Source organism: Martes martes (genome assembly GCF_963455335.1).
Source record: "Martes martes genome assembly, chromosome: 4".
NCBI lineage: Eukaryota > Metazoa > Chordata > Mammalia > Carnivora > Mustelidae > Martes > Martes martes.
Window position 1 is genome coordinate 21,105,165 of NC_137891.1, and position 20,505 is coordinate 21,125,669.

Sequence of the window (20,505 nt, forward strand, 5' to 3'; positions counted from 1 at the left end):
GTGAATGAATGACCCTCCAGATACGCTTGGCCTATGCCATATCCCAGCCTCCTCAAGGACAAATTAGGGTAAAGTATCTTAAACACCTCCAGCCCCCTAACAACCCAAGGACGGCCAAGACAACCAACCCATCAAGAAATCTGACCTGAGTGTCCACACTCAGCCCCGTGGAACTACAAGAACAGGGATATTTCAGTCTCAGTGAGAACATCACACAGGCCCACATGCAACAAAGAGAACTGGGAGGGCCCTTTCAGTTTACAAAGACACTTTAGCAACATCACCCACTGAGCCCTCCAGTAAATCCTACAAGACAGGTGGAATTCATAGGGAACCAGAACACAGAAGGGCTTTCATGACTTGCTGGAGGTCTGACAATTTTCGTTGGCAGAGCTAAGATTTGAACCCTGCTCTCCTGACTTGGAATAGTTAGTCCTTTTCACTATATATCAGACCATCTGAAAATACTACAGTTACTAACAGGAAGCCGTTCTAATTGCCAAATGAGTTACATATATATATATAGATATATATATGTATATGTATAGATGTATAGATAGATATGTATATCTATATATAGAGATAGATATATATGTATATCTATATCCAGAGATAGATATGTGTATGTATATATAGATATAGATATGTATATGTATACATACACACACACATACAAATACACACACACACACACACACACACACACACATCAGAATACATCCCAAATCAGGAGGGAGACAAACCATAAGAGACTCTTAATCTCACGAAACAAACTGAGGGTTGCAGGGGGTGGGAGGGTAGGGATAGGGTGGCTGGGTGATGGCCATTGGGGAGGATATGTGCTATGGGGAGTGCTGTGAAATGTGTAAACCTGATGATTCACAGACCTGTACCCCTGGGGCTAATAATACATTATAGGTTAATTTAAAAAATTTTAAAAAGCTCATCCCCAAATAGTTCATTACATAAAAGAAAACAGAGATTGCTTGTCTTAAAGGTAGACCCTTGCAATGTACAATAACAGCTGCTTATTTTGTCATTGAAATGGAGGTTCTAGGGGCACTAGGGCCCTAGTTTTTGGCTACATTTTGGTTTTGAGCTAAGCCTCGGTCCTTTAAGGCAAGTGCTTCAGTTCCTTAATCCACCAGCTTGCCCTTCTGCACTTCTGCCTCCATAAAGGCGGTCAACCCATTACAATAGTGGCCTCAGAGCTCTAACATCACACCCAGACAACACCTGACACCTTGTAAGCTACACAGAGCCCTGTCTCAATCAATACTTGAATGGAAAGCAGAAACTGAAAAGAAAATTCCAGCATCGCAGGAAGTAGAGCTGCTCGCTCAGAAGGTTGCACTCTTAACCGTGAGTCAATCTGTCCCACTTGCCCGATAGGAAAGGGTGTCGGCGGTGGGGGGTCGGGGGGGACGGTGTTTAAAAGCATTGTTCTGTCTTATTCAAGGAACGGAGAGCCTGACTCCTAGGAGCCGGCACTTATTAAAAATCCAGTAGGACCTTCTAGTTAGACTAGAATGCTTTTTGATCATGGTTCAACTCAGGTAATTATATTCCCATCCAAACTTCCATGGGTCTCCAATTACCTCAAACAGACTTGCAGAATTTGCTATGAAATAACGTTAAGCTTAATCAATGCAGTGATCAAATAGATATTTTATATTTCAGAAACCTATGTGGAGGAAACTGACTTATTAGAAAGTCTACATGTAAGGTCTGTTTGGAGTGTTTTCCTTTCTTTCTCTTTTTTAAAGCAACCCTATTGAGATATAATTAATATACCATCACTCACCCATCTTAAGTCCACACTTCAATATTTTTGAATACATTCACCAGACTTTTCAACCATCTACCACAATGTAATTTTAGAACATGTTTTATTATCCACAAAAGGAGCTCTGTAGTTCGCAGTCACTCCACATTGCCTCCAAACTTCCCCTTCCTCCAGGCCCCAACAACCACTAGGCTATTATCTAACTCTATAGATTTGCCTATTCTGGACACTTGGTATGTATGAAATTGTACAATGTGTGACATTTGTAATGGGCTTCTTTCACTTAACATAAGACTTCGAAGGCTCATCCATATCATAAGTGGGTCTCAGTACTTCATTCCTTTTTTATTCTTAGCCAGGGTGCCAGTGGGTGGATATGCAACACTGTGTCTAGCCATTCACCAGGGGATAGACACTGAGGTTGTTTCCACTTTTGACCATTTAGAGTAACGCTGTTATAAGAATTCATCTACAAGTTGTTGTGCTGACATAGACTTTTGTTTCTCCTGGGTATGCACCAAGGACCGAAATTGCTGGCTTATATGGTAACTCTATGTTCCACTTTCTCTGGATCTGCCACACTGTTTTCCAAAGAGGCTGAAGCTTTTTACATTCGGGTTCGCACGGTGTGAGAGCTGCAGTCTCTCCACATCCTCCTCCCTACTTGTTACTATGAGACCTGGTTGCAGCCCTCCTTGGCAGTATGAAGCGGAATCTTAGTGTGGCTTCGATTTGCATTTCCTAGTGACTGATGATGTCAAACATTTTTTCATGTGCCCATTGGTCATCCATGTATCTTCTTTGGAGAAATGTCTGTTCCTATCCACTGACCACTTTTTAAATTTGTTTTTTTTTTTTTTTCTTTTCATTGAGGTGTAAGAGATCTTTTTTTTTTTATTATTTTTTTTAAGACTTTATTTATTTGAGAGTGGTAGAGAGAGAGCACAAGTAGGCAGAGCAAGAGGGAGAGGGAGAAGCAGGTTCTCCGCTGAGCAGGGAGCCCGATTCGAGGCCCGATCCCAGGACCCTGAGATCATGACCAGAGCTGAAGGCAGACACTTAACCGACTGAGCCACCCAGGCGCCCGGAGGTGTAAGAGTTCTTTTTGTGTCTTGGCTATAAATCCCTTATCAATACATGATTTGTAGATATTTTCTCTCATTCTTTTTGTTGCCTTTACGCTGTCTTGATGTGTCGTTAGCTGCACAAAAATTTTAAATTTCAGTGTAGTCTAATTTATCTTTTTTCTTTCTTTTGTCACTAGTACTGTTGTTATTCAGTGGAAAAACTCACTTTTTCTCCTGTGTTTTTCTTCTTACTTTCATATGAATACCACATTCACAGCATTTCTGACATCAGATGTGTGTGTGGGAGGGGTGGTTTCCACAGCAAACATTTCTCTGACACTAGCTGGGTGTCTTACCAGTCAACTCAGTTCTGACACTATTGCCCAGGAGATATCATCAGATCCCACAAGCTAAGGGCTCAGACCCACAAGACTGCCCACTCTTCCGATACCACTCACAAGTTCATGGTGTTACTTGTACTTCTGACTGACTGACCATAAATTGGAGATTCCCATGACCCCCTCCTTGGGTTCAGTTAATTTGCTAGAGATGCTCACAGAACTCAGAGAAACATCTACTTGCATTTGCCAGTTTATTATAAAAGATTATGGTAAATGGAGCAGTTGGTTGAGCATCTGCCTTCAGCTCAGGTCATGATCTCAGGGTCCTGGGATTGAGCCCTGTGTCCGTCTCCCCACTCAGCGGGGAGTTGGCTTCTCCCTCTACCCCTCCCACTGCTTGTACTTTCTGTGGCTCTCTCTCAAATAAATAAACAAAATATTTTTTTAAAAAGATTATGAAAAATGATACAGGTCAACAGCCTGATGAAGAGATGCATTAAGTGAGGGCTGTGAGAACCCCAAGTGCAAGGGCATCTGGCTTGTTGGGTTGGTGTGGGTCACCCTCCTGGTACATGGATGTGTCCACCAGTCTCTGTGTCCACCAACCAGCCTGGAAGCTTTCCAAACCCTGTGCTTTGTGGATTTTTCTGAAGGTTTCCTTATGTTGGCATGGTTGATCATTAATTCAATTCCCAGCCCCCTCTCCTCTTCCCAGAGGAAAGGGGATGTGGTTGAAAGTTCCAAGCTTCTAATCATGGTTTGGTTTCTCTGGTGACCAGCTCTCCTCCAGTAGCTTACCAAGCATTCCCTCATTAGAACAATAGATGCTCCTATCACCCCGGAGATTCCAAGGGATTTAAGAGCTCTGTGTGAGGAGCCAGGGTCAAAGACCAAACATTAGAACCAAAGATGCTCTTCGTGCTCTTATCACTTAGGAGATTACAAGAAGTTTTAGAAGCTCTGTGTCAGGAATAGGAAGCAGAGACCAATATATATTTTTCCTTTTATTTCATAGCTGTCTTATCCAAGAAAATGCTACTAACTCAAGGTCATGAAGATTTACTCCTGTGTTATTTTTAAAGACTTTTATAGTTTCAGCACTTACATTTAGGTCTACGATCTGTTTTTAGTTCCATCTTTGTGCATGATATGAGGTCAGAATCCAACTTCCTTGTCTTGTGTGAGAATATTTGGTTGTCTCAGAACCAGTTGCTGAAAAGATTACTTTCTCCCATTGAATTGTCTTGACATCTGTGTTGAAATCAATTAACCAAAAATGTAAAGGTTGGGTTTATTTTTACACCAGCAAGCCTTATATACTCCCCTATAAGTTCCAGTCAACTAAGTTGACTTGTTTTACTGTTTGAGAAATATCTGATGTGTTCCTAGAAAAGAGAATTTGCAAAGTATACATTGACCCAGAGAGTATGACATCTTAGACTTTAAGCCAGCCCCTTCCATATTTTATAGGGGATATTAATTTTCAAATCCCAATATTAAACTACTATGTCTGTAGTAATTATCAGGATAATAAGAGTCAGCCTATGTTGGCCCTGGGACTGTGCTGAGCTCTTTGAGTATCTCTGGCATTTAATCCTCCTGAAAAGATAATGAGTTCAGTGCACACTCACCTCCTCAGACAAGGAAACCCGGGCTTCAGCGGGGTTTGGTGGGGTTTTGGCCTCACACAGCTAGGAAGTCACTTCTGCATTTCCAAATGTCACAAGAGTGGACCACTCTCTGTATAATGGGTATAATTGTAGAGGTTGCCTACAAGTGACAGAAATAAGTTTCAATGTTCCCTCAGGGTCTGGGGCAAAGAGCCACAGTGGCTAACTCAGCCCTGAAATGTCCTTGAAGGTCCCCTGTTTAATCTTTAAAGTCATGCAAAATTTTCCATCTCCGTGATATGGGTGTTTATTTAAACTACCTAACATATGTGCTTATTTAAAATAAATCTGGCCCCTGAAGGTAATATATAGAAGTAGGGAATTTCTGTGTTGATGTCTCATCCTCTTTGTTCTTTTAATTACAATCAAAATGTTTCAGAAACTGTACATATTCTGTCTTTGGAAACCCTCTAGAACTATCCTTAGGTCCCCCTGAAATAGCCCTTAGGGTCACAGGCTTCTGCTGTGACTGATGGACTCCATGTGCTCCCGAAGCATGTGTATAAAACAATTTCCTTTAAGCAAATCTTGTTTTCATACTGACTTGCATTATACCAGTGAAGATGTATTCCCACAGGAGCCAAGAACTGTAGCCCCAACATGTAATTTTGAAACAATTGCATCTGCAGGAAAAGCTTTCCAAAATCACATATTTTTTTAAAAAGTGTATCATTTTTGAAAAATAATAATAAAGCCAAACTAAGTTGCAAGGAGAACGAATCGTGTGCTAAAGCTCAAAATACTGTGCCAACATCTGCATTTCCTTGTGGAGTAGCTTCCACAAAAGGAAATCTGTCTATTGTGTTCTCTGGGCTTTTAATCAATCGGTTACTAGTTTTAAAAGATTTTTTAAAAAGTTTAAATGCTGAAAAATTTTTAATGCATTAATTAAGGGTGATCTCTTTGGTAATCCATGGTTAGAGCCATTGATGTGTTTGTTTAATATTCCCTGTATTTTCTTCATAGTGAGAATGGGTCTGTTCTGCATACGTACATCTACATAATCGAATTCTTTTCTCTGGGACTTAATTTCCACAACTGATATGCAGTTTTCTGACGTAGAAGAGGAAAGGGAAGACTTGCCAGTCAGCTGATCTTGAAATTTAATGATTTCTGAAGGTCTTTCCTAAACCTACAAATTCAGCTTGAGAGGGCAACGAAAGGGATAACTTGTCGAAGCAGAATTGCCCCCGATCTCGGATGGGCCTGGCAAGCTAGTGAAGCAAACAAGCCAGCAATTTGTTTGGAAGAGGACTGAAATGTGTCTTAGGAGGAACACATCCTAAGAGAAAAGAGTCAGAGCGTAATAGGAAGATTCCAGTAAGAAGGTTTGGGCCCAGCAATAAAGTGACGGTGCTGGCAAATTAGAGAGCAGAAGAGCTTTTAATATAGTGACTATTAACAAATGTGTCATCAGAATGTCAGAGACCAACAGGGCCTGGTGCAGTGTCTCAGGGCTAACAGCACAGGGGAGCCTGTGTGGTCACTGGAATGTAGACAGAAAGGACAGGGCCTGTGGGAGGGAGAATGATGGGGGCAGTAAATACTATGACCTCATTCTCTTCTCAGCCTCCTTCTTCTCCTGGTTCTTCCCATTGGCCGAACCCAACAAAATACCAGAGGCCAAGGGAGCCCATTGTTGTATCCACTTAGATGTCGATGCCCTCCAGCCAGAGGCTTCCAGGAACACATCTGCTATTGAACAATTAATTGGGTTTATTGCTCGTTACAATGGAGAAGAATGCAGGCCAGGGAGGACACTGCTGAGTCTTAGTAAGGGAACGTTAGGACTTATTTCTAGGATGAGGGCAGCTTAGAGGTCATTTGGGAAAAGACTGAAGAAGGACAAGGCGTTGCTCTGGGCTGGATGCTAAGTAAGGCAAAAGCAACTTACTTACCAATTACAGTTTCAGCCTCCGCCCCTTGCTTCCTAATTCTAGATAAGATTTATTCAGATACCCCTTCACAGAATTATCCCCACTTCCTGACAGCATCCCCTTCTTCTAACTAAAATGGTGGGCCGTTTTTTGGCTTAGACAACATTCAGTTTTTGTCTGTTTCTCCGTGTGATCACTGAGTGGACTCGCTGTCTTGATCCATCTGGTCCCAGAGGGGCCTTGTCTGATGTTGGGGTCCTATGCTAGTTTCCATGCTCAGCCTCTCCACACCCACCCTGGTGTGCGCTCTGGGAGGCTGATCCACGAGCAAGTCAAGCAGTCCCTATTTATTCTCCAGGATCCCGCCTGCTATGGTCGACTCGGCCTTGGGGTTCTCTTGTTGAACATAAAATTTGCACAGAACCTCAACATCAGTTAAGGCCACTGAAGATGCAAAGTTCTGAGTTCACTATGATACTCGTCATCGGCACACATCTCTGAGCCCAGCTCTCCACGGGGAAAAGTAGAAAGTGCTAGAACTTTGGAAAGAAAAGCCACTTACAAAACAGTAGAGCTGCAGAGGTTTGCCTGGGACTGTCTTCTACCAGAATATGACACAAAGGGGAAAGGGCCTTCACCCCCTCCTCCCCAGACCCCGGCAGGTCACTGGACATGGTGCAACCAGGCATTTAGAGGGTGCAGGTGCCTTTGGGACGGTCTCTTGCAGAAGAGCAGAGGGAACTGCATTCCAGCACATGTTGGGGGACGGGAGCTCGAGAAGCAGAGGAGGCTCAGCAGGGACAGATGGTCCATGAACATGGAAGGAATGCCCATGGGGACACCCAGCTACAAACAGGAGGCTTCGCAGGAAGCCACGGTCTTGAACTATGTAGGAGAGAAGGACCAGAGGAACTTGGACTCACCACTCTCATAACTTTTGTCAGTATCCATGGGCTAGTGAGGCCTCGAGGAGCTTCGTGTACGTATTTTTAAGCACGAAGCAAACTCATTTTATATGCATTTAATTAAAATGAGCCTCTTCTTGAGTTTGGCAATGATGCACAATGCACTTTTAACAGCTTTGTGCATCATTCCCAACCTGTAAATGTGAATAATCATGCTTACTTATTTATAAAGTTCTTTGAGGTTTTTGGATGAAAGGCTCTTTTAAAGTACAAAGCATTAATTTTTCGTGACAGAGCACGATACAAGAAACGAACATGAAGCAATATAAAAATTTTTGTGTTCTTTCTTGCTTTAAGTTTTCAGCTGCTTTCTTCATGGGAACACAAAAGCCAGTCTCCAACAGGAGATCTGGTGTTTGAGATAACAGAGCTCATAAAGGACTATACGTATAAAATCCTAGATAGGCTTGAATTGGCTACTCCTTTTGATAATGCGAGAAATAAATGGATAGACAAGGTATTTTGTACAAATGAGCTCATTTCAGTTAAGTTGCACTGATAATCTTAAGAGTATGTAAATGGCCATCTATTTATAGACTCGTTATATCCATTTTTGACCAGGGCGAGCAAGTGAAGCGGTAGCAATAGTCAATCATTACAAGTAACTAGACCACAAGAGAAAAATGTGCCAGTTGCTAGGTGATGACTTTCAATCTATCATTTTAGGCAATAAATATAAGATGAAGTTATGAGGAGAGAAGCTATTCATAGCTAAAACTCTAGCTAAAATGGCTATTATTTATTGCACGGAACTGAAATCGGATGAAGTTGAGAAACCCAGCGTATATACCGAAGCCAAGATGCTACACGAACGGACATACTTCAAGGACAAATCCAGAGGTAAATAGAAAGCAAGGATTTAGGGGAGGGTAGAGAGGATAAAAGGTTTAAAATAAAAATGGACTCGGTTCTGTCACATATTATCATTTTCAAACCCTAAAAATAAAAGTGGAAAAAACATTTTTTGGAACTTTCCCATTTCTGAAAAAGAAGAAAAGTCTTTCAGCCCCTCTCAGTGACTTAGCAGGGGGCAGTAATGTCTTTGGCACAATGGCATATGCAAATGCTCTGTGAGGCCCCATGTTCCTGCCCTCTGCGGGCACAGAAATTGGTATGGAAATACAGGTAATGCCAACAAAATGGTCAGAGAATAACACGGGCACTGAAAACGTTTGGTTAAAACCTATCCTTGCCCTAAGACAAGCACTTAATCAGCATGGAACTGTGGGCTCTCTTGCTGGTTCTAGAAGCCTTCGCTGTCTCAAACACAGCTGAGAATTACAAAGCAGATGAAAAAGCCTCCCTCGTTACCCATTTACTTTAGCAAGCCCAATAATCTAGAACAGCGGTTCTCATACTTCCGTGTGCATCAGAATTACCTGGAGAATTTGGTAAAACACAGATCACTGGGTCCCACCCACAGAGTTTCTGATCCAGTAGGTCTGAGCAGGAAAATTTGCATTTGTCGCATATTCCCAGGTGATATCCTGCTGCTGATCCGGGGAGCACATTCTGAGAATTATTGGTCTAAAAGATTGTAAGTAAATTTAAAAGCATGAAAGAGGATACTAATAACAGCTAGCATTTACTGTGTACCCACAATACCACCATGCTTCAGGTCCTCCTGGGTGATGATAGGTAGATAGGTAGATAGATAGATAGATAGATGATGGATGGATAGCTAGCTAGCTAGATATATGGATAGATGGATGGATGTCTGATGGATGAGACAGAGACCAAGGGAAGGTCTCTCATTTTTATGTGTAAACAAACATAAAGAATAGGGATTATTATCTCTATTTTATAGCTAAAGAGCTAGAAGTAGGCTCCAAGAGGTTAAAACACTTGCCCGCAGCATGTAAGAGGGAGAATACAGACTTGACCCCTGGTCTGTCTCAGTCAAAGCCCATATTGTTTCTGCCATCCCATTCTGCATCACTCTGTAATCACCGACTAACAGGAAAAAAAAAAAAAAAAAAAGTCCCAGCTTACAGTGTAAGAGGAGCTTGAAAAGCAACCCAAAACAAAAGGAAGATCACAAAATGCACAGTAGCCTGGGCTCTTTAAGACAAGACAATCCAGCCTGCCCCTCTTCTGGCTGGAGACGAGGGACCAGCGGTGAGCGGCACGGTTTTATTACTTAGGGTGACCCTTGACAGTGGTGCAGGTAGCTGGGCTTCCCTCATAGCTTCCACTGTGTTACAGCTGAAGCGGAAACTGGCTGGCGTGACCCTCCAAGTCCACAGAAGGGACAAGACGACATGCTTCAAAATTACACTTTCTCTTTAAAAGGCTCCCATTTCCCCCATTGACCTTTACCCCAAATAATAATAGTAAGTGGAAGCTGAAGGGGTAAGAACCCTAGAAAGTGTCTCCAGACCCTAACAAACACCAAAGAATGGGGGTCGTGAGCTCCTCCCTCCCTCCCCTCTCCTCACATGAAGAGGGGTGCTTGTTTGTTAAGGCCCATCAGTTTCTCCTCCTCTCTCACCTCTTTTGTAGAACCAACACATTCACCAGTCACCCAGAGCTGGAAGTCAGTTCTGATTTCTCTCATTCCTGCCAATAAGAGCACATTCCCTATAACTATGCTAACGCCTTTACTGAGGTGAAGTTGACAAACAATAATTAGGCTCTTAGTGTATATACTTTGATAAATTTTAACACACACACAAATACATATGTATCTCCATGGAACACCCTAGATAGTGAAAATCACCATAATCCCTGAAAGTCTTCAAAATTGTCTCAGAATTGGCTTTCCGGCTGTCTCTGTCCCTGCCATCCCAGGAAACCACTATCTGCTTTCTATTACTAAAGGTTATTTTGCACTTTTTAGAGTGACATAATCTTTTCCTGTGATTATTGCCATTTATGTTCTTTTGTGAAGCATTTAAGTCTTTTGCTAAAGTATAATTTATTAAATGAACTAATGACAATAATCATTATTAATCATTTATTATTAAATTGTCTACATATCCTATATAAGCCCTTGGTCAGATATATGATCTGCAAATGTTTCCCCTCGGTCTGTGCCTTGTGTTTTCATTCTCTTCATAGTGTCTTTGAGAAGAGGCTCAAAATTTGGTGGAATCCAATTTACTTTTTTAATAGATCATGCTTTTGGTGTATCTGAAAGTTTTTTGCCTAATTGAAGATGACAAAAATTTTCTCCAATATTTCCTTTCAGAAGTTATACAGTGACAGGCTTCACGTTCAGATCTGTGATTCATTTTCAGTTAACTTATTTTTATTTATTTTTTATTAATATATAATGTATTGTTTGCCTTAGGGGTACAGGTCTGTGAATCACGAGTCTTACACAATTCACAGCACTCACCATAGCAATACCCTCCCCAGTGTCCATAACCCAGCCACCCTATCCCTCCCCACCCATCCCCCAGCAACCCTCAGTTTGTTTCATGAGATTAAGAGTTTCTTATGGTTTGTCTCCCTCCCTGGTCCCATCTTGTTTCATTTTTTCCCATCCCTTCCCACTGCCTCTCAACTTCCTTGTATCAGAGTGATCGTATGATAATTGTCTTTCTCTGATTGACTTATTTTGCTCAGCATAATACCCTCTAGTTCCATCCATGTCGTTGCAAATGGCAAGATTTCATTTCTTTTGATGGCTACGTAGTATTCCATTGTATATATATATACCATATCTTCTTTATCCATTCACCTGTTGATGGATATCTAGGTTCTTTCCATAATTTGGCTATTGGGGACATTGCTGCTATAAACATCTGGGTGCACTTGCCCCTTTGGATCACTACATCTGTATCTCTAGGGTAAATGCCCAGTAGTGTGATTGCTGGGTCATAATATAGCTCTATTTTCAACTTTTTGAGGAACCTCCATACTGTTTTCCAGAGTGGCTGCACCAGCTTGCATTCCCCCAACAGTGTAGGAGGGTTCCCCCTTCTCTGCATCCTCGCCAACACCTGTTATTTCCTGACTGATTAGTTTTAGCCATTCTGAATGGTGTGAGGTGGTGTCTCACTGTGGTTTTGATTTGTGTTTCCCTGATGCCGAGGATTGTTGAGCACTTTTTCATGTGTCTACTGGACATTTGGATGTCTTCTTTGCAGACAATATTTCCTGTAGGGCTGGTTTGGTGTTTGCAGATTCTTTCAGTTTTTGTTTGTCCTGGAAGCTTTTTATCTCTCCTTCTATTTTCAGTGACAGCCTAGTTGGATACAGTATTCTTGGCTGCATATTTGTCTCGTTTAGTGCTCTGAATATATCAGGCCAATACTTTCTGGCCTCCCAGGTCTCTGTGGGTAGGTCTGCTGCCAATCTAATATTTCTGCCATTGTATGTTACTGGCTTATTGTCCCAAGCTGCTTTCAGGATTTTCTCTTTGTCACTGAGACTTGTAAGTTTTACTATTAGATGACGGGGTGTGGACCTATTTTTATTGATTTTGAGGGGGATTCTCGGTGCCTCCTGGATTTTGATGCTTGTTCCCTTCCCCAAATTAAGGAAATTCTCTGCTATAATTTGTTCCAATATACCTTCTTCCCCTTTCTCTCTTTCTTCTTCTTCTGGGGTCCTGATTATTTTAATATTATTTCATCTTATGGTATCACTTATCTCTCAAATTCTCCCTTCGTGGTCCAGTAGTTGTTTATCTTTTTCTCAGCTTCCTTATTCTCCATCATTTGGTCTCCTATATCATTAATTCTCTCTTCTGTTTCATTTATCCTAGCAGTAAGCGCCTCCATTTTCTATTGCACCTCATTAATAGTTTTTTTTTATTTCAACTTCATTAGATTTTAGTTCTTTTATTTCTCCGGACAGGGATTTTATTTCTCCAGAAAGGAATTCTCTAGTATCTTCCATGCTTTTTTCGAGCCCAGCTAGCACCTTGATAATCATCATTCTGAACTCTAATTCTGATATCTTACTAATGTCCGTATTGATTAGGTCCCTAGCCATCGGTACTGCCCCTTGTTCTTTTTTTTTGAGGTGAGTTTTCCCACTTTGTCATTTTGTCCAAATGAGAATATATGAGTGAGAGAACAAAATACTAAAATGACCCAAATGACCCTAGAAAAATATATACTAACCAAATCGGAAGAGATGCAAAGCTGACAGGGAGAAGAAAGGAGAAAAAAAAATATATATATATATATATATATATATTAGACTGGTCTATTAGACTGGTGAATAGAACAGAGCCACACACCTGATTTGGGATGTATTTTGGTCTGTTAGAAGAAACTGCCTCCCAAAATTTAAAGAAAGAAAAAAAAAAAAAAATATATATATATATATATACACACATACACACACACATATACACACACACACACACACACACAAATAAGGGTAGACACAATGAAGGGATGGAATACAACTGTAAAGATAAAAACTAAAAAAGATTCTAAAAAAGGAATTGATAAGAAGTTGGTTGAAAAAAGAAAAAAAAAAGGAAAGAATGTGATCAGGTTGGAGACTAGAACAAAGCCCTGTGCTAGACTTAAGGTATATTTTGAACTGTTAGAAGAAACTGTATCCCAAAATTCTGAAGAAAGAAAAGGCCATATGTATACAAAAAATAAGGTTAAATACAATGAAGGGATAGAACATGACTGTAACAATGAAAATTAAAAAGGATTTTTTTCAAAGGTATTGATAAGATAAAATAGTTTTAAAAAGGTTAAAATAGGAAAAAGGAAAAATTTTAAAAACTAGAATAAGAAAAAAATAAAATTAAAGAAATTTAACTTTGAAAGACTAAAGAATCACGGGAAAAAAGCCATGAATTCTGTACGTTGCATTCCCCTAGCTCTGGAGTTCCACAGTTCTTGTTGAATCAGTGAACTTGGTCTTGGCAGATGTTCTTGCTGATCTTCTTGTGGGGAGGGGCCTGTTGCAGTGATTCTCAAATGTCTTTGCCTGAGGCAGAATTGCACCGCCCTAGCCAGGGGCCAGGCTAAGTAATCTACTTGGCTTCGCACTTGTGAGTGTTTGTTCCCTGAACAATTTCCGTAGAGCTTTGGAGGACGGGAGGATGGTGGCCTCCCAGTCTCCAGCCTGGAGGAGCCGAGAGCCCCGGGAGCCCACTCCTCAGTGCGCTCTCAGAGAAAAGCAGTCAATCCCTCCCATCTCCCTGGTCTCCGGCCACACTCTGTGATCACCTGGCCTGTGACCGATCATTTCTATCTCTGGAGCACAGCTCTGTTTGGAGCCTCAAAACCCAGCAGATTCCTGCTGCATGCTCCTGCACCACTCCTCTTGGAGGAGGAAGGTGAGTCTCCCCGGATCTGCCACTTGTGGGATCCCTGCTCAGAGAGCAGTGGTCCAGCTGTGCCTTGGATTACAGTTTAGGGTAACCCCAAGCTGAGAGCCCCTCCTTGGCTCCATCTCTACAGCTGGCTTCACCACTCTGATACCTGGGGTCTCTGCCACACCCAGACAACCCCGGTCTTTTTGCGTCTCCATGGGTTCTGAGACCGCACTCTCCCCATGAGGGTACCACCTGCCACTTAGCCTCTGGAGCAATGTCCCTCAGTGGAGCAGACTTCTAAAAGTTCTGATTTTGTGTTCCGCAGCTCTATCACTTGCCGGGAGCCAGCCCTCACCCCCGCCACTGTCTATCTTCCTATATATCGCCTTGGATTCACTTCTCCGCACGTCCTACCTTCTAGAAAGTGGTTGCTTTTCTGTTCCTAGAATTGCTGCTCTTTTTCTCTTCACTCTCTTGTTGAGTTTGTAGGTGTTCAGAATGGTTTGATAACTATCTAGCTGAACATTTAGTTCTCCTACTCCTCCACCATCTTCCAGTTAATTTTTGTAATATGGCTCAAGGTACAGATTGAAATTCCTTTTTTTTTTTTCCTTTTGCATATGGTTAGAAAACTATTCCACACCATTTAAGAGAAAATCTTTCTCCACCTTTTTGCTATCAGTTGGCCACAGATGTGTGTCATTGGTTTCTGGACTCTTCTATTTTGTACCACTGACCAATTTGTCTATGTTGATGTCATTATGACACTGTCTTGATCACTGACTCCATGATATGTCTTGAGATCAAGAAGTATAATGTTTGTTCTTTACTTTGAAAGTTGTATTCGCTATCCTAGGTCCATCATATTTCCAAAGCTTTTGACTGGGATTGCATTGAATATATAAATCAACTTTCAGGAAACTGCTATATTAAAATACCAAGCCTTCAGATCCATGGGGATAGTATATCTCTCCAATTTTCAAGTCTGCTTAAACTGACTACGGCAACATTTGTGGTTTTCAGCATACAAGTATTATTCCTCTTCTGTTAGATTAATCCTTAAATATTGTAAGTTTCACCTTGCTGGGTTCTGTATATTTTTATATTCCTATAAATATTTGGGACCGTTGTTCTGGAATATAGCTGAGTTACTTGGAAATTGGAAATGGTTTGATTCTTTTGGAGTTTGCCGTAAAGCTTTGTTAGGCAGAACCAGAGCAGCACTCAGTCCAAGATTAATTTTTTCCCTACCAGCAAAGTGAAACCCTTCTGAGCACTCTACTCTATGCCTTATGAATTATGACATTTTCTATTCCTTATATGAGCACTCAATCTTCCTGGTCCTAAGTGAGATCTTAAGGGCTTCCAGGTGGTTTTTTCCTGGCTACAGGGAGCTTCCTTACATGTACTGGCCATTACTCAGCTCAATACACAGGAGGATCATCTACAGACGCAGAGTCCTCTCTGCCCAGCCTGCTCTTCTTATCTGGTCTCCCATGCAACTCTAGGGGCTTGGGAGACTGGCCCTATTACTGCCATCTTTGTCTCCCCAAGTCACAGATACCACTGGGATCTACCAGAGTTCCCTTCCCTACTTCAAGCCCTAGAAGCTCCTTCCAAGCAATAAGTTGGGGCCATCACAGAGCTCCCCTTATTTGTTTTCCAGCTTTCTGAGAATCCTCCCCTTCATTGTCTGACGTCAACTGTCTTTAAAAAAAAAACTGTGTTTCATATATTTGTCCATTTTTTCAGTTGTTTTAAGTGGGAAGACCAAACTAGTCCCTGTTATTCCATCGTGGCTGTAAGTGGAAGTCCTCTATGCCCTATAATTTTATTGTGTTTCTCTTTTATCCAGTATTTTCTATTCCACTGCCCCCATTGTTGCATTGTAAAAACAACAATGAAATAGCTTCCCTTTATGAAAACCTGCTATGTGCCAGGGCCTGTATCACACACTTGATAAACATTATATCCAGCAACCATGACTGCAGATTGGGCTTATTTTTTTTATTTACAAAATATCCCAAACATTTACACAAGTTGGAAGTGATAAAAATATTCTCACCATCTAGAAGTGAAAATGCTAAACTCTTGTGGTATTTGCTTCAGCAAAAGCAAAGTTTCCTTTGTGACCTATTCCCAGGACCCACTCCCAACCTTCCCTCCCTTGAAGTAGCCAGTGTTCTGGAGTCGGTATTCTTCATGTCCATGGATTTGTACATCCAGTGTGGGTTTTCTATGTCCATTCACTGTTCAGGAAGCTGAGGTGCAGAGAGGTTAAGGAACAAACACAGGGTCATTCAGTGTGTAGCTGGAGGAGTTAAATTGGGAACTCAGGTCCCTCTGGCCCAAAGCCACATACTTCCCCACAGGTGTGCGTTCGTCTTCCTGAAGCCCTGTCGAATCGTAAAGGTTCCCAATTTTGATTGCTATCCCTGCATTAAATAGAAGTTTCTCATCTTGACTTTTCAGCCTTGGCAAGGCATGACTCGCTTGTCCCCAAGACACTGATTCCATATAAACCTCTTCAAATCATACAAAACCATTGTTTTTCCCCTGGTAGTACCGTGACTTTTCTTGAGTCATTGTCTGTATTTTTCCCTCCATCTGGAATGTTCTCCTCTCCTCCTTTCTATAGGCGAAAAACCATGTGGATTCTTCATAGTTCATCTGAAAAAAAAAATTGGTCCAGTCATTTTTCATATCTGGTATCAATAAGTGCAAAGAGCAGGTGACCAGTGGCTGTTTGAGTCTTTGCTCCTTCCCATCACCCGGGTATTCGGTCATTCAGAACCCTATAACAAAGCATTTTTCAAATCTCTTCTTTCAGCATTTTGCCATATTTGTTAGTATTTTGTATACGTGTCTTCCCTGTTATATGTTGTAACTTTATCTATGTATTACTATGAATGTCTAGTATAGAGCCTCTATACATAATGGGGCCCAAGAAATGCTTATTAAATTAAATTACACACTCAAAATCTGGATATCCTGAGAAATGTGGGAATTAACAAATATTGTAGTATTTGTTTTGAATTTATGTCGACCTTAAAAGAGTGCTGAGTATAAGAGATTTCTTACACGGGTACACACACAGAGCGCTTTCTAAACATCCAATGCTTGGGCCCACATGGTGCCTTGATAGCCAGTGTTTCTGCAATGAACCTCAGACACACGAAAGGGAATCTCAGCTCTGTCCTTCCACCCACAGAAAATGGCACAAACATCTTAAAGCAAGTTGGCTGAAAGACATTTGGATCCAAGCAAGTGGTGTTCGGCCAAAGTTTCACACTGATGCAATGTAATATTATCTTATACCACAGGTGTCTTGTTCTGGGCTGGCCTGAGTAACTCTATGCTGTTAACATCATTGCCACGGAAAGGCCACTGAAATGAAAGGGGTTACCATCCATGGGTCTTTTCCTGGTTACCAAGTTGTGGAGTAAACAGCTGTTTGGGCTGAAATAATGGATACAGTGGATTCCCCAGCTAATTCGGTGCGCATTGACTCCCATTGTATAATTCCCCTGCCTTCAACTAAAATGGGATACTGGCTTTGAGATCATTCATTACATAAGACAGAAAATAAGTCTTGTATTAATGCTACATATTATGGGGCAAAAAGTGTGCTTTTTGATGCAAAAAGAACTTGGTACTGGAAAGCAATGTTTGGATTTACTTCTGGGCTTGTGACACAGAATTTTCCTCAGCTAGTGGATTAACGAAAGAATGAGAAGGAAAGAAATACCTAAAGCCAGGATAAAAATTCCAGATCGCTTCACCTTATTCAACTGTGTGTGCATGGACACTGCTGATTTGGACATGTACAATTTCCTTTTCATTATTCAGCCTCCTAGAAGCTGGCCGGACTAGAAATGTGCTAAGGTGTGTTGTGAAAAAGTAATGAACTCTCTGCCTTAAGCACTCCCCCCATCCCATGCTCTACTAACGGTGTCACCCAGTGGGATGTCACCATCATAAACCCCAAGGAGTCCCTTGAGCCCTAGTCCGAGGAGCAGCTTTAGTGTCACACTCCTGGGAGCACATCTGTTTTCAGTCCAGACTGGGGGGTGTCGGCAGCATCCTGCAGGTCCCAGTGCTTGTAGATGAGCGAGCACTGGCCGAAGACCCATGGTGTGCCAGAACCGACCGCGCTGGGCTCTACAGGGAATAGAGCAGGATGTCTGCTTTGGCAGCTTCACAGCTGAATAGAACTGTGAAGAACTTTAAGATAATCTGTGAGGAACTGTCATGAGGTGTGGCCCACCCAAAAAAGGAAACACGTTGTTTCAGCCACCCTCTTCTGAAATGATGTCTCTGGACTATATGCTCTGAAATAGATTGTTATTTTAATTTAGAGTTGGGTCCATTATTTCTTTTTATTTTAATTCATTTTAGAGAGAGAGAGGAAGTGAGAGCATGAGCAGGGTGGAGGGTCAGAGGGAGAGGGAGAAGCAGAATCCCCCCGAGGAGGATACCCAACATGGGGCTCAATCTCAGGACCCCGGGATCATGACCTGAACCATAAGCAGATGCTTAACCGACTGAGCCACCCAGGTACCTCAAGATGGGACCATTCTAACTTCAGTAAAATGCTCTAGTGTTTTCTATTCAGAACTTGATAAAAAAAAAAAAAAACAATGAAAAGAATTAAATAGCCTGATTGAACCCATACCTTAAAATAGATTAGATGTAGGGGGCACCTGGGTGGCTCAGTCGGTTAAGCATCTGACTCTTGGTGGTCCTGAGACCAAGCCCTGCGTCAGGCTCCCCTCTCAGCAGAGAGACAGCTTCCCCTCTCCCTCTGCTCCTCCCCCTGCTCATGCACACACTTTCTTTCTCTCAAATAGATAAATAAATCTTAAAAAAATAGATTCAATGTAATACACAAGTAGATACTAATAAGTAAATATATGTGTGTTGATTATTTATGTATATACAATATTACAGTTTAGTAACTAAGCTATAACTAACAGAGCTAACTAAAACCTAATTATAGTGCGAGCCATCTGGTTAACGGTGTCACCCAGTGGGATGTCACCATCATGGTGAGGTCTAGCTCTTCTCAGTTTATCTCCAGATTCTAGGTCTGCTTCTCAGTCCTTTTGGTGATTGGAACTGGTCCCATGCTAGACCATTTGCTGAATCTTTTATTCCAAGACTGACATATTATTACACAGAATTGTCATTCTCTTTTTCTGTTATTGCTCTTAAGGTTCAGGTTTTAACGCTTCAAAGTATAGGGATAGAGGGAACATTCCTGAACTTCATCAAATCTATCTATGAAAAACCCACAGCAAATATCATCCTCAATGGGAAAAAGCTTGCAGCCTTCCCATTGAGATCAGGAACACGACAAGGATGCCCACTCTCACCACTCTTGTTCAACATAGTATTAGAAGTCCTAGCAACAGCAATCAGACAACAAAGAGAAATAAAATGTATCCAAATTGGCAAGGAAGAAGTCAAACTCTCTCTCTTCGCAGATGACATGATTCTTTATATGGAAAACCCGAAAGACTCCACCTCCAAACTACTAGAACTCATACAGCAATTCAGTAATGTAGCAGGATACAAAGTCAATGTCCAGAAATCAGTGGCTTTCTTATACACTAACAATGAAAATACAGAAAGACAAATTAGAGAATCGATTCCATTTACTATAGCACCAAAAACCATAAGATACCTCGGAATAAACCTAACCAAAGAGGTTAAAGATCTGTACTCGAGGAACTACAGAACACTCCTAAAAGAAATTGAAGAAGACACAAAAAGATGGAAGACCATTCCATGCTCTTGGATGGGAAGAATAAACATCGTTAAAATGTCTATACTGCCCAGAGCAATCTATACTTTTAATGCCATTCCAATCAAAATTCCACCAGTATTTTTCAAAGAGCTGGAGCAAATAATACTAAAATTTGTATGGAATCAGAAGAGACCCCGAATTGCTAAGGAAATGTTGAAAAACAAAAATAAAACTGGTGGCATCACGTTACCTGATTTCAAGCTTTACTACAAAGCTGTGATCACCAAGACAGCATGGTACTGGCATAAAAACAGACACATGGACCAGTGGAACAGAGTAGAGAGCCCAGATATGGACCCTCAACTCTATGGTCAAATAATCTTTGACAAAACAGGAAAAAATATCCAGTGGAAAAAAAACAGTCTCTTCAATAAATGGTGCTGGGAAAACTGGACAGCTATATGTAGAAGAATGAAACTTGACCATTCTCTTACACCGTACACAAAGATAAACTCGAAATGGATAAAAGACCTCAACGTGAGACAGGAATCCATCAGAATCCTCGAGGAGAACATAGGGAGTAACCTCTTTGATATCAGCCACAGCAACTTCTTTCAAGATATGTCTCCAAAGGCGAAGGAAACAAAGGCAAAGATGAACTTCTGGGACTTCATCAAGATAAAAAGCTTCTGCACAGCAAAAGAAACAGTCATCAAAACAAAGAGGCAACCCACGGAATGGGAGAAGATATTTGCAAATGACAGTACAGATAAAAGGTTGATATCCAGGATCTATAAAGAACTCCTCAAACT